Below are 14,322 nucleotides of genomic sequence, written 5' to 3' on the forward strand. Positions count from 1 at the left end.
ACGTCTTTCAGCCTCCGCTGTTTTTGAGTTGCAAATGATCAGAGACGGGTGAACTGCAGGCAGCCTGTGTTGCTGCCTGGAAGTAGATTTCCATCTTTCAGACACTAGTTCCAATGGGCCGGGTGTTCTGGAAGGGGGTGGCAGTGGGGAGGAGGATGCTGTGAGCAGAGTTCTTGAAGCTCCACTCCTCTGGGGAAGCCGAGCTGTGTGGGAGCCTTCTTACTGTGCTGGGAGCGTGTGAATTGGAAAGATCCTGAGAGCTGGCTAGTCCCAGTTCCTCTCCGGAAAAGCAGTGGCTCTCGCTTCAGAGATGCGCCCAGCTTTCGCCTGCATCACACTGCAGTAAGTTAAACTGGACATGGTTGGCAAATTGAGTCGCTTCTGGGTATGTGGTGCGGGGGAAGGGAAGCTGAGAAGAAATGGGGAGGAAAGTTAGAGAAGCATAGCTTTGAATTCTCCATGAAATGTTAAATCGGTTCGTCTCCCTGTCTCCTGTCCTAGTTATGCTATAGTAGGGTGCTCTGTGATTTGCAGGCGGATGCCGCTTGTGTATTAGCTATGCAGAAAGTGCCCTGTCCATTGTGATTTTAGGCAACACAACTGGTAAATGTTTTCTAAATTTAATTCCAAGAGTTGTCTCCTGAAAGTTACCAATGAGATAGCAGCTTGTCTTTTCAAAATGTAATTCATAAAGAGGCTGGCTTAGACTTTCAAATGCCCTAGTTAATTGTTACAAGTTCCAGTCCAGATTTATTCCTAATCTGTGAACTAAACAAGCAAGCGAGCAAACAAAAGTCTTTGATTTACCTTATTAAATTAAAATAAAATGTGAAGTAGGTCTCTAGATAACTGCTAGGCAACAGCCTAGGCCACACTGATGATATGATAAACATTCAAATACTCTTTAGTAGGTGCCACATGGAGAGTTCCCTCAGTTTCTTCCTGCTGCAATAATCTCCACTTGCGGAACAGTCTTTTTCTTGTGATTTTAAAGTGGCGATTTTTACATAGATGGCTCTATACTTAGAAACCAAGCAGCATTGTGTTCACTGGCAGAAAATGAAGGCTTAAAACTTTTAAAAAACAACTTCAACTGGTTGCTCAAATTGCAGATAACCAACTCTTTTAAAAACAGGTCAGCAAGGACCAGTCCATTGTAAAGCAAATGACCAAATAAGCATGAATGCAAGCAGAATACTGAAGGTCTTTTCTAGAAAAGGAATCAGAAATAATTAATCTAAAAATGTTGGGGTACCTAACCAGGTCCTCTTGCATTGACCAGATTTTTATAGTGGTGGTGGGGCAGCGGGGGGTGGGGGGTGGGGAAATCCCTCAAGCAGAAAGGATATATTACACAAAAATGTTAGACTTAGTTGGGTGATCATTGGAGAAAACACTGTATTAGCACATTTTTCTCCAAGAAAAATTATTGACAAAACAGAAACTACCTAAAAGAGAATGTAGGATTTTAATCTGGATATGTCCATCGGCTAGCATGTATTCCATAGGAGAAGAAGCTTCAAAATTTGTGAAATAACAATTGTGAAAAACAAAGTAATTCTGAAATCCTCTGTCTTTAGAAAATAGGTAACCAAGGACTACTCTTATCCTATAATTTCAGTTTTAAATGGTGTTACTCTTTCTTTAATCCACCAAATCTTCATGCTTTTACCAAAAATAAAACATGTCAAGAATGTCATTGGAATTGTGTTGGCTAATTTTCTACTCATCAGGGGGATCTCCAGGTATAAAGGCTTACTTAATATTTTTTGGCATTGTTGGAGCACCCAGTTTGTTATAGGCGATCCATTCCACACACATACATAGTATCCCTGTGCATAAAGTCTACATGTGACTTTGTGAATCACTGAGTAAAATATAATTCAGGGAATATATTTGCTACAATAGTGCATACATGAGGGTGATTAAAAATTTTTGACAGCAATGAGAAAGAAAACGAAAAGTCTATATGAAGAATAGAAGAATATGGTTGGAGCAAATTTGCAAGCAGTTCCCTAATACTCTACGGTCAACTATTATTACCTGAAACCTTTATGTAGCTAAAGAGAAAGAAAATTAGGTTAAGAGCACTGATAAAAATTTGACAAAATGTTTTTAAATATAGAAACTTATGTAGTTGGAGTTGAGTGGTGGCAATGCCTTTGCTTTATACTTTCTTGTCCTACTGGTAAGCAAAGCTCATGTTATGACTGGGAAGATTATAAAAATCATTTGTGTAATAAAACAATTATTTAAATTGTTTTAACAATTTAAAACCATTGGTAAGTTTAGCTGGGATAGTGTCTGAACTGGTATCCTATGACTGATGCTTTTTCTTGCACACTATTGAAAGAACGGAGAGTTGTAGTCAGACAAGCCAGATGAAGATAGCTGCTGATCGCGAAATCTAATTCTGCCTACTGATAACGACTATGATGTGATGTACAGGCTTGAAATGACATTTCAAGATGATCCTCTCCTGGATGCTTCTTCTGGCTGCCTTCAGGAACAGAGCTGTATTTGTATATGCACAATACTGTTGCAGTATTCTCTAAAGAGTACTACCTCTAGCCGAGGAGCACTTGCCCAGAGCAAACTCCAGGAAAAATAGTGAAGAAGCCTATTCCTATTGCCTCTCTTCCAGCAATAGCATTCTCTTTCTCTTGTAAAACACCAACGCAAATTCTGACCAAGTGAGTCACATATGTTATGTCCCAATACCATAGTCAATATCTTGGATATTTACTATGAAGTAGGTTCAACTACTTGATAGCCCTGGATTATTTTTTCATGTCCTTTGTTCGTCACACAATGAATGAGTAGTGGGCAGTTATTTTAAGTGCACCAGTCGCACATACTGGGTCAAGAGCTTTACATATGCTCCCTCATTTACATATGCCCCTCACAGGAGGGAGATGGCATTTTCTCCCCTTTAGAAAAAACTCAAACTCAGGGGGAATAAACAAATTTCTGAAAGCAACATATTTAGTGAATGCTGGGTTAGAATTTACCACTCAGTATGACTAACTCTAATTCTTAACTGCTTTGCTACTTAAAAAAAAATAAAATGGTACTCTACTATGGATCAGGGTGGGGTTGAGCATATTATTTTGTGGATGCTTTGGGTGGATAGTGCTTGAGAGATCTTCCTTCTCTGATGATACCCAAGATTGGATCCACCTAAACTGGAATCCACCTGCATTGACCCCAGATCCAAAGTTGGCACACTCACCATTCCAATTTCAGGCTTTGCTTTGGCTACACAAACTCTGAAAATGAACATGGGAACATTGCCGGGAAGGAAGATAATGCAGTTAATACGAGAGGAGAAAAGTTGGAAGATCTAAACACAGAGAGGTATAAAAAGAAAATAAGGGAATCATATAGTGGAAGGCTGGTCCAAAAATATGTCCACATTCTTTGTCCTGAGGGACACTAAATAACAAACTCTTTGGGGGGTGTGTGTGGGGTAGAGATCTTTAGTCACAGATAAAGTGCAGACTCAAAACATCTCTTTAAATAGCTGTAAGGTCTTATTATAAAAATTAGATTATTCTTGTCATCAGATAATCTCCTTTACATACTCTTTGTAAAAGTGGAAAAACAATGATTCAAGGAAAAGTGGGGGAGAAAGGCCAGATGCTGACTGAAGAGGTAAAAGAGTAATTGGAAATATCACTGGTTCTTGCACAATCACTTTCTGAAAATTTGCCAGGAAGCAAAAGGCCATCTTTAACTGGTGAGGATAAAAACAAAATGGTTCATTTAGGTAAAATGTGAAGTGTTACAGAGACTAACATGATTACTGTCACTTGTCTTCTTATCACAGAAGACAAACACTAACAAAGAATAAAGTGAAAATGTTATGGGCGTAGAGCCAAACAATATTTTAAGATTGGTCTTTCTCAGCATGCTAAATTTAAACAGCCGAAATTCTTTTTTAAGTATTTTCTGAGTCAACAATTTGAAATGAAGGATTTGCCTTTTAACAGGGAATTTGTATTGCATTGTAAACTTGAAACACAATGTCCTCAACTCAGTTATTTTTGATTGGCAAGATGCCGATCACTATAGATGCAAGGAGCACAAAAGCTGTTACCTTCAAAATCAGAGAATAAATGGACACACTCCATAAGCGAACTTGATGCTCCAGAGTTATTGTCAGATGTGTATGTGGTGACAGAGCTTTGCAAATACATTCACATTGTTGGCCCTGATTCATTCTCTTGTCATTTGTGACACTTCAGGTTAGGGTTGGGAATAGAGTTAGTTTTCAGGATTGATTTTTGAATGTGGTGCTAAAATCAGCTCTCTTGCCCATTGGCTCCCTTCCTCTTCTAGTTTAAAAATAATGATAGTAACTTCCATTGAGTGCTTACCACATGGCATTTGCCTTTATAAATATCTTGCATATTTAATCTTGATCACACCCTTATGGGATAATTTTATTATTATCCTCATTCCCATTTTATAAAAGAGCAAACTGAAGGACAACAGGGTTAAGTGACTTGTCACAGTTACAAACTGGTAGGAATAGAGCTGGGGTTTGAACCCAGGAAGTCTAGCTCTGGAGACCACTCTTCTAACCAAAAGGATCTAAATCCACTATTAACCACCACTGGCTTATTATAACCCTCCACAGTTCACACAATGTTGCACCTTCTTTGTCTCTGCTTACATTTGCCTCACTGTAATTTACTTTTGAACACCCAAACTCCTCTGCCCTCTCTCCACGCTAATGTGTTTCATTTGATAATGTGTCTTTGTCCTTTACTCTCCTACTCTAGTATCATGACACTTTGAGGTATCTAGTTGGATTCTACCATGGGCCCAACAGTCTTTCTATATGTTTCCACTGAAACTTGTGCTTGCCTTTATTATTGAATATGCCACAGAGAATTGAAATAATCTGTTTTCTACATTGAGGAAGGGGTTCAACCTTATTTATCTTTGGAAGTTTAGTGCTTAACACAGTGTCTACTATAATATTGGAGCTTAATAAACACTTCTTTTAATAAACTGTATTACAGGCTCTAATTCTATCTGCTGAAGGAATAGGTAGTCCCACTTCCACAATATTTAGCCTTTGCCCCCTGCCCACCAAAGACTAGAGAACTGGCTTTCAAATAAAAACTATGATGTCTGAGAGAAAGTGTGTATTTTAATAAGTAGAAGTCATGATTAGTATAAAATTACTCAGAACAAATTTATTACCTTCTATGGTGTTACATATTTAAAATACATGGGGCAATATTTTGGAATATGAGAGAGAAAATATTTATTTCCATATCACAAAATTAAAATTTTTACTGATACCTATTTTCTGGTTTCAGGTTATTAACATAGCTTTAGAGGGGGAAAAAACCCCAAATAGTAGAATAAGTGGTCCATCAAAGATGTTTTGCTCTTGTGGGACAATAGTGTGAAGTTGTGAAAAGGCAATTTTTAATTGTTTCTTAAACTCTTATTTCCCTTGAGAAAAAACACTCTGATTTTAATTCAATCATAGCTCATAAGTAGTGAATCATATCTGCAAGCAGACATTCAAGACTTCACTACCACTAGAGAAGAGTAAAGTGATGGTTGATGGTGGGAAATTCAATCCAGAAACCCTGTCCTACAAATTATCAGGTTATGTGATAATTCAAATCCTAATTTTAAATTGTAATTTCAAATTCTATTTTTATACATTTATTTCATTTAGTATTCAAATATTGTATCTATGTGAACTGTATAACACATAGGGCTTTCCAAATACATTTTTTTTAAAGTACCATCTTAGGTCAAACTATTCTATTTTAGTCTTCTTTCTAATCCACATGAATCAGTTATCAAATAATCAGGGGAAGGACAGATGGGATGAGAAATGCGTAGCTATTTAAAATGTCTTTAGAGTTCCATCAATAGAGTAATCTCGGAATGAGTTTCCCCCAGTGAGGCAGCTGGGCCACGCTTTATAATACACTTTCTTTTAGAATCCCAAGTTGTGTATTTTGTTTTGATTGTTCATAATGAGATGGAATTGTGAATAAGGGTATGGAGAAGTCAACTCTATATATAATTTCTCAATATGAAAAGAAGCTTTATTGAGTTTCATCATTTTCTTAGATTTGATGATATAGGACTTGAAACTTCTTAGTTTCTGCGTTCAAACTGTCTGGATGTAAAATCCTTACTATTTGGATGAATTTAAGCAAGTAACTTAAATTCTATGCTTTAGACTTCTCCTTGTAAAACAGGAATAATGAAAATACAATGCATTTCATAGAATTAAATGATGTAATCATGGATGTAAGGGGCTTAAACAGAATACGCATAATAAACATTAAAAAATATTAGCTATTATTTCCAACTTACTTGGAATATTGTCTCAGAGAAAAAGTATCAGTAGTAAAGAAAATGTTCTAAATGAAATCTAAATCTAAAAATATTTCTTAGTTTTATATTAATAAAATATTTATTGAGGCTACAAAATTTATTAAATATTATAAACACTTTGTAAGATTTCATTACTTACCGTTGTGCCCCAAATATTCTTATTAAAATATAAAAAGAGGTAACTATTAACATAGATAAGTTAACACACATAAACTACCCAGAAGAAAGTCTGGCATGCAATTAATCCTCAGAAATTTTAACTCCCTTTCCCTTACCTAAAATGATGAGGAAAGGTCTTTCATTCTTTCTCCTCTGATCTTCTTAAAACATAGTCATAGCTATCATCCTTTAATATACAAAAGGATATTCTGTTTTGCTTTATATTGGCTACTCTGCTATTTGTACCTAAGCATGTTGGGGAAATATGATCTCTGATGTGAGGAAACCTATTAGTTTCTAGATCAAACTCCCTTTGGATTATATGAACTGGCAAAGAAGAAGAAACAGAGGTGCTATAGAAAAGCATGACAAGATCCTTGACCTGAAAACAAAACTTCATGCAGAAAAGATGAGTTTGTAGTTTATTCAGTAACTTGTTTTGCTGAGACAGAAAATATAAGGAAGTGTTTCTTGTTTGGCTTTTGACCAAGGAATCTGTTTGTTGGTTCCTTAATGAAAAGAAATAAGGGCTGGGGAATTCTCACTTGTCTTGCCTTCCCTAGTGTGTATGATGGAGATTGTCAGTCACACTTAGCTAGTTCTGGGAAGTCTAAGATTCATATAGAGATATGAAAACTATCCCTTAGGAGACAGAAGTACTTACTTATACCACAGTCCTGTATCCTAGTCATCCTTTAGTCATTGACGGGCTACTCTGTGTCAAGCATTCTGCCAGGATCGGTGAAAGAAGAGGAATGGATGGAAAAGTTCCTACAGTACTACAGGTTGCACTTTGGGGAAAGACAGATGTGAACAGACCTAAACAAGGAAACAAGTGCATGATTTGTTGTTGTAATAGTGCTGTGAAACGAACAAAGAGCTGATGTTGAGATGAGCAGAAGATCCTATTTGCATAATAGGAATAATATAATTAATAGGAGAACAAGCTGGTTTCAGGAGGCTTAAGGACCACTCCTGCCCCACCTGCAAACCTCCATTATGCTATTTTTCATTGTAGACCTGGTCTGTCTTGTTGACAGTGAGTAGAAGAGGTGACAGTGAGTAGAAGAGGCTTATACACCTGAAGTAATTTTTAAGACTAAAACAGATGAACTCATGGTGAATCAGAATTTTAGAATTATTAAACAAAACATTTTCATTCAGTCAAAAACATAACTCCCACATTGCTTTTCCTGTTACCTGTATATTATAGGATTATTCTGCTTTGGACAGCTTTTAAAGATTAGAAAAATGCAAGTACTTAATGTTGCTTAGTAACTTCTCTTGCCTGTCATTTTGGGCTGCACATAAACAACCTGTAACTTCCTCACACTTGTCCCAAATAGAAAAACAGCACAAAAAGCTGATGAGTCATTTTGCTATCATGTTGTTCTTAATGAGAATTCTGATTACTAGGAGGGGTGCTCTATTGTTATATAATGTTGTTTGTCATGATATATATTAGAAGTTTCTATTTGGCAAATAGAGATTTCTTCTTTGTTACACATTAAAGATAACATAGCATAAAAGCCATTTATGGGAGGACTGTTGTTTTGGGTGTCTGGTTTTGAATGTACTCTATCCAAACTACTAGACCACATATTCTGAAAGTGAAGTGATAAGGCTTTTGAGCTTCAAGTGGAAATTTTGTTTTAGAGCTATTAATGCTTTTTTTGTCCAAGCTACCTGCATAACTGCATGGTGGTACATTTGGTGCTTAGGCAACTATATTATCAAAAAGATAATATCAAAAGTGAAAGAGCACTTTCAGTAAAAAAAACAAAACAATGGCTTGAATGTGGCTGTAATTATATTGCTATTCTTTATGGCTAGGCAATGTCCTGAATTAGTGACTTTGTAGAAAACAAAACACAAGAAGAATATGTTAGATTTGATGTATTTGTCAATATATAGCAATGCCATATTGATAAAAAATTTTTCTCCACTAAGAAGTTTCAAAGCAACATTAAAGAAATTAGCGCCTGTGTCTTATCATCATGGAGCATCCTGATCAAAGAGAAGGTGCCATCCTCTCTGGTTCTCTAATATGTGTTTTGCTGATCCTCATGAGTTAAAATTCAAACTACGTTAAGAGATAAAGAAAGACTGTTTGAGGAATGCTAATACATATGTTAGAAGAGGAAAAGAGAAAGACATTTTCCTTATTTAAATATTAAATAAAGTTGAACAGTTTTTTATTTTAGGAACTTCTTATAGTCCTTCACATGAGTATCGGCATCTCTAAAACAGGATTTAGTATAAACTTCCCTGGCCTTATTTAACCACAGAATCCCTCCTTCTGGGAGCATCTATTAATATATATTTGAAAACCCTGGAGCACATTTTAGGAAGTACTGGTCTATTGGCATTTAAATGTTCACTTAAAATTTTTGAGCACCTACCATACATCAGAGTAGTAGGTCCTGGATAAAAAACCTATGAACAGAACCTGATTTTGACATTATGGAGATCCTATACTGGGATTTGGAGGAAGACACATGTATAAATTATAATACCATGGGCTATGTGCAGTTGTAGAAGTAGGCGCATGTTGCTATAGGAGATGGGGAGAACAAGAGACTCAGGAATTAATCACAGATAATTTAGAATTTGAGTTAGATCTTGAGGGAAGAATAGAAATTTACTCAAGAGTGGAAAATAAAAGCAATTCTCAAGATATATCTAGAAATCATTATTCTTTTATCCTCGTGTAAAAACGAGTATTTCTTTCATTTATTCAAGCATAATTCTAGAGTGAACAGTTGGCTATATGATTAAAGAGATAACGGCAACGAACTAGGAAAGAGATAAAAAATTTGGTGGCATAGATGGGGAATGAAGTCTTGGCATCGCTACAAATCCCTGGGAAGAGAACGTAGAGTGAAAAAGGAGGTAATTTTAGGAACAAATCTTGACATATCCTGATACTTTTAAAGTGCATTGGAATAGATGAGTTTGCAAAGAATGAAAACCAATTGTCATAGAGGAAGAAAACAACAACAGAAACCTGGCACATTCTAAAGAACAGGAAAAAACGTCTTTTAAGAATGACAAAGTAATCATCACTGTTGGATGTTGCTGAGAGGTTAATTGAGATGAGAACTAAAACATACCCATTGGATTTGAACACTGGAAGATCACTGGTGATTATAGCTAAACATGTATTGCTGGAGTGATGAGGGGTGAAACCCAGACAAAAACTTGTTGAGTGAGTAGGAGTTCAGGAAATGGAGACAGAGTGACTCATTCAAAGAGTTAATCTATGAAGGTTTAAAGAAAGGTAGAGCTGTTTCTGGAGAATAATAGAAGTTTGAAACAGCTTTTATGTTTCTGAATTGGGAATTTTTGATTATGTTTAAATATCTATGAAAAGTGTACATACACATATATACATACATACATACATACATCTATATATGTATGTATATACATATACATGCACAAATATATATATACACACATATGTATATACATATGTATGTTTGCATATATACACATATATATGTATATGCACACATATACACACATATGTATATGCACACACATACACACATATGTATATGCACACACATATACACATATGTATATGCACACATATATACACATATGTATATGCACACATATACACATATGTATATGCACACATATATACACATATGCATATGCACACATACATACACGTATGTATATGCACACATACATACACATATGTATATGCACACATACATACACATATGTATATGCACACATACATACACATATGTATATGCATACATACACACATATGTATATGCATACATACACACACATATATGTATATGCATACATACACACATATATATGTATATGCATACATACACACATATGTATATGCATACATACACACACATATGTATATGTATACATACACACACATGTATATGTATACATACACACATATATATGTATATGTATACATACACACATATATATGTATATGTATATATACACACACATATATATAGGGTATTAGTTGACTTTGACCAGAAGGTACACTGCCTATAAAGAAAAAGCAGAGAAAAGAAAGAATATAACAATTTGAACAGGTATTCAGGTTTTATAGTCATAAGTTAGGGATATTTCTGGATTTTAAATTTTCTCTGTAGAGTTTGAACAAGGTGGAGAAAAGTTGAAGTTTATGGGTAAAATTAGACAGGTTTTGGATCAGAGTCATGTACTATGATCTAGGTTGTATTGTGGGGGCAGGTGGGGGTGGATATTTGACAAGATGATCATGAATTTATAATGATAACAATTTACCTCAATGTGTAGCTTTATTCATATGTATTTATATATAAATATTTATTTATATGTAAATATATATGTATATGTTTTTCATTTTGCCTTGATTTACATTACCACCATCTACCCCTCAGTGTCATCTATTGTCTTCCTTATTACTCTTTCTGGTTTAGAGGTCTGTATGGCAATTTTCCTTTATTTATATCTCTTGTCATCATTAGGATTGGTTAAAGTACATAGGTAAGGCAAGTCAATTATCCTTGGCAGAATTCCCTTAATCGCCTTACCTTCATTGACATTCTACTCCTTTCCATGTTATCCACTGGGCATTGCCTCCATTCTGGATCTTGGTATTACCTGGAACTTCTCCACTTTGAAATCATGAGATACACTAAATGATAATATGGCTCTCTTTTCCTCCCACCAATATCCAGTAGCTTGACCCACCTCATTTTCTTCCATGACTTTTTTCTCATTCTCCCTCCCCTTACTGTCCAAACAAGACCTAGTATACAATATAAATAGCTCTATCACACAAATCTTTATTTCCCTGTATTACTCTTTTCCTTCCTTTTTCTGTCTGGCAAAATCCTTACCCTTTCTCAATTGAGTAATCTGGCTTTGCATTTTCAGTTGGGGTATTGAATGCTATTGAAAATCACAAAACTATGAAAACTGGTATCATAATAAGTCTATGATGTTTCATCTCAGTCTGACCCTGGTAATTCTTCTAAATGTCCATGTTTTATTTTTCTTTTCACTGTCCACAGCAGTTTTCTTACAGAGCCCTGCCACCCAGTTACTTCATATTTTCTTATAAAAAGAGAGATAAGTATTTTGACTTCTTCTTTGTGTCATTTATTTTTATTTTGGGTACTAGCATTTAGACATTTGAATTAAATTTGGATTTTAATTTAAAAATCATTAATATCCACAATGACTTTAACCCTACTTGTCTCTACTCACCACCTTCTCTGTATCCCTTGCTTTTAGGCAAAGCTTCATAACATGGTCCCTCTTTATCTCTTTAACAATACCTGTTGTCACTTTGTTCTCTTCCAATCTAATGTTCCTTTGACATTAAGCTGCTTAAAGTATTCATTCTTTCAGTGCTGCTTTTCCACTTTACTTGCACTCCTATTGTGTCTCTGGTTCTTTGTTTTTTTCCAGTGGTTTGAACATTGCCTGGCATAAAACAGGTACCTAAAAAGCACTGAATAAGTAGGTGAACTCTGATAATGCCCCTTTCTTGATTAGGGATGATGAGTTATCTCATAAAGCATCTCTCTGGGTCAACAGTGTTTTTATCATTTTGTCTGCTTTATTAAAGAGGTAAGTGACTATCTTCTTCATTCTCTGAAATGCACTATATTGTAGTATATATAGAGTTTGGTACTATTAGCGGTTTTGGGCATCTACTTAGTGCTTTGGAACATATTCCCTGTGGATAAGGTGGGAGTACTGGTACCTCCTCTTGGTCCATTTATCAGTATGGTTTGTACTGATGCTGAACAAGTACCTGTACCTTACCATATTTTCTCCTCTTTTATATTTAACAGTAATACTTATATTTTCTTGTTCTGGAGATAATAATAATGTTATTCTATTTTGAGAGAATGAAATTATTTTTAATTCAACTAAGTGTAGCCATTGGAGCTTTCTTTAATCAATTTCAGAAGCATAAGTTAGATTTAGGGATTTTTTTTTTTTCATTTGTGGCATTCTGTGAATTGGTCATGGGTATTCAGATTGTGAACCTGGATATAAAGAGGAGGGATGAACATTATTTTCAGCGTCTGACAAGAACAAGCATGGAGTCTTTGAGGTCTTATAGGAAGTAAACAGAAGGCTAAGAAGTCACACAGGTGAGGAGAATAGATGATTAGCCGGTGTATTTTCCCCAGTGCTATGTCACTTTCTCGGAGTCTTATTTAAATGATAATATGCCCACAGTAACAGAAAGAAAATATTTTTCTCAGACACATCCCATATTTACTATATGAAGTGTGGAGAAATGCTTAGTAAAGATTTTTGTCATGATTTCCAGGTTCAGTTCAGGAGTGGATGGTCACTTGTGCTAGGACTTCGTTTCTTACAGCCCTAACCCCACATCATTCTTTCCATGGAAGTAAATATTATCTAATGAGGTAAGTGAAGGCATCTTAGAGGAAAAGCGTGATTTATAGCAAACTGTAGCTTCAAATGGATTTATCCATAGCAGTATACTAGTCTATTTTGCAAGTGTACATTTCTCATCTATCAAAAATCATGTTATTTAGCTTCAGAAATCATAAAATGAGATTGTCCCTGGAATAACTTTTAAATATCTGGCATTTCTTTTCTATGTAATTTTACGTAAGCTATATAAATAGGGTTAGCTGTGACCTAAAAAAAGTATACTCAGTCATTTTGTCTGGAACACAATATAGCATGTGCCCTCATTAATTTTATCTGTGGGATTTTTAATGGTATAACTTCGCAAGATAATGAAAACTGTATGGAATGAAAAGACTCTCAGACTGAGGAATATCATTAGATTTTATGATTAGGTAAATTCTGACAAATTGATGCATTTTTTAATGCGTACAAGTTTTACTTTTCCTCTTTTTCATTGTTTTTAGACATCACCCAAATGGGTTAATATATTTCTGTATTATATTTATCCCAGGCCAATCAGAAAAATAATTGAAAAACTTATTTTGACTTTGCAGAAATACTTCCTTGACAGGTCTGGGTTAAAAATTATGTCTACTTCTATCAAGTCAAAGTTGTCCCTATCTTATGCTGTTCAGATTCTAATTCCATACTTTTCGTTATGTCTTTATTTTAGGACTCTTTTCCTTTCCATTTCTACTTTAGATTGCTTAGAGCTTGAGTATAGACTATTAATTGATCCCTATGAATCATGCTTTTTCTTTTACAATGAGAAAAACTTTGGTGGTCTGTTACTACTCAAGGATTATTTATTCTTTGCTAGCTGGATACACAACTTCAGTTTCCCAAACCAAGCACTGATTTGTGAGATGAACTTCCTCTCCCATCTCCCATCTCCTTTTCAAGTGGGTTTTTCGGTGGGCCATAACCAGGCCTACTACACTGGAGGTTTAGATGGTCTAAGAAAGCACTAAGAAATAAAATGCAGAGGTGTTTATCTGAAATGTGACAAGAAGCTCCCCTAAAGGGGCTAGCCCTTTAGTCCTGACACAACCTCCCATTCAGATGGTTATAAGAGATCAAATTCCCATATTCTGCACTTTGCTGACTAAGAGGATTGCTCCCTCTACACGGAATGCTGGTAGAGCTGAACTTTGGATATGCCCTTGTGTGGAATAAAATAAAGCCTCAGGGAGCATCTATTCACTTGCATTCTTAATCTTGTGTTTATTCTTCACAAGGATAATTTGCTGGTATAATAGTAAATCAAAGTGAATGCTAAACATAGCTGAGTCATTTTCCTCATTCTTGCCAATGCTAGAACCTGAACAGCCTTTTTATTCTGACCAG

At 35.4% G+C, this 14,322-nt stretch overlaps 1 protein-coding gene across 14 annotated transcripts in view; it reads left to right on the plus strand.

Annotated features, from left to right (window-relative positions):
* The window catches only part of DGKB (diacylglycerol kinase beta), a 738,724-nt gene that overhangs the window by 732 nt on the left and 723,670 nt on the right, over nucleotides 1-14,322 (plus strand). For 7 of the 14 annotated variants that reach the window (XM_054495968.1, XM_054495970.1, XM_054495976.1 and 4 more), the window contains exon 1: nucleotides 55-342. The exons of 6 other annotated variants lie outside the window; for them this stretch is intronic. The gene's annotated coding sequence lies outside the window, so the exon portion shown is untranslated. Of the gene's footprint in view, nucleotides 1-54; nucleotides 343-12,865; nucleotides 12,966-14,322 lie in introns of those variants that run through there. One more of the 14 variants, XM_063667517.1, reaches the window with a different exon arrangement.

This window comes from Pongo pygmaeus, chromosome 6, assembly GCF_028885625.2.
Source record: "Pongo pygmaeus isolate AG05252 chromosome 6, NHGRI_mPonPyg2-v2.0_pri, whole genome shotgun sequence".
In the NCBI taxonomy this organism is placed as follows: domain Eukaryota; kingdom Metazoa; phylum Chordata; class Mammalia; order Primates; family Hominidae; genus Pongo; species Pongo pygmaeus.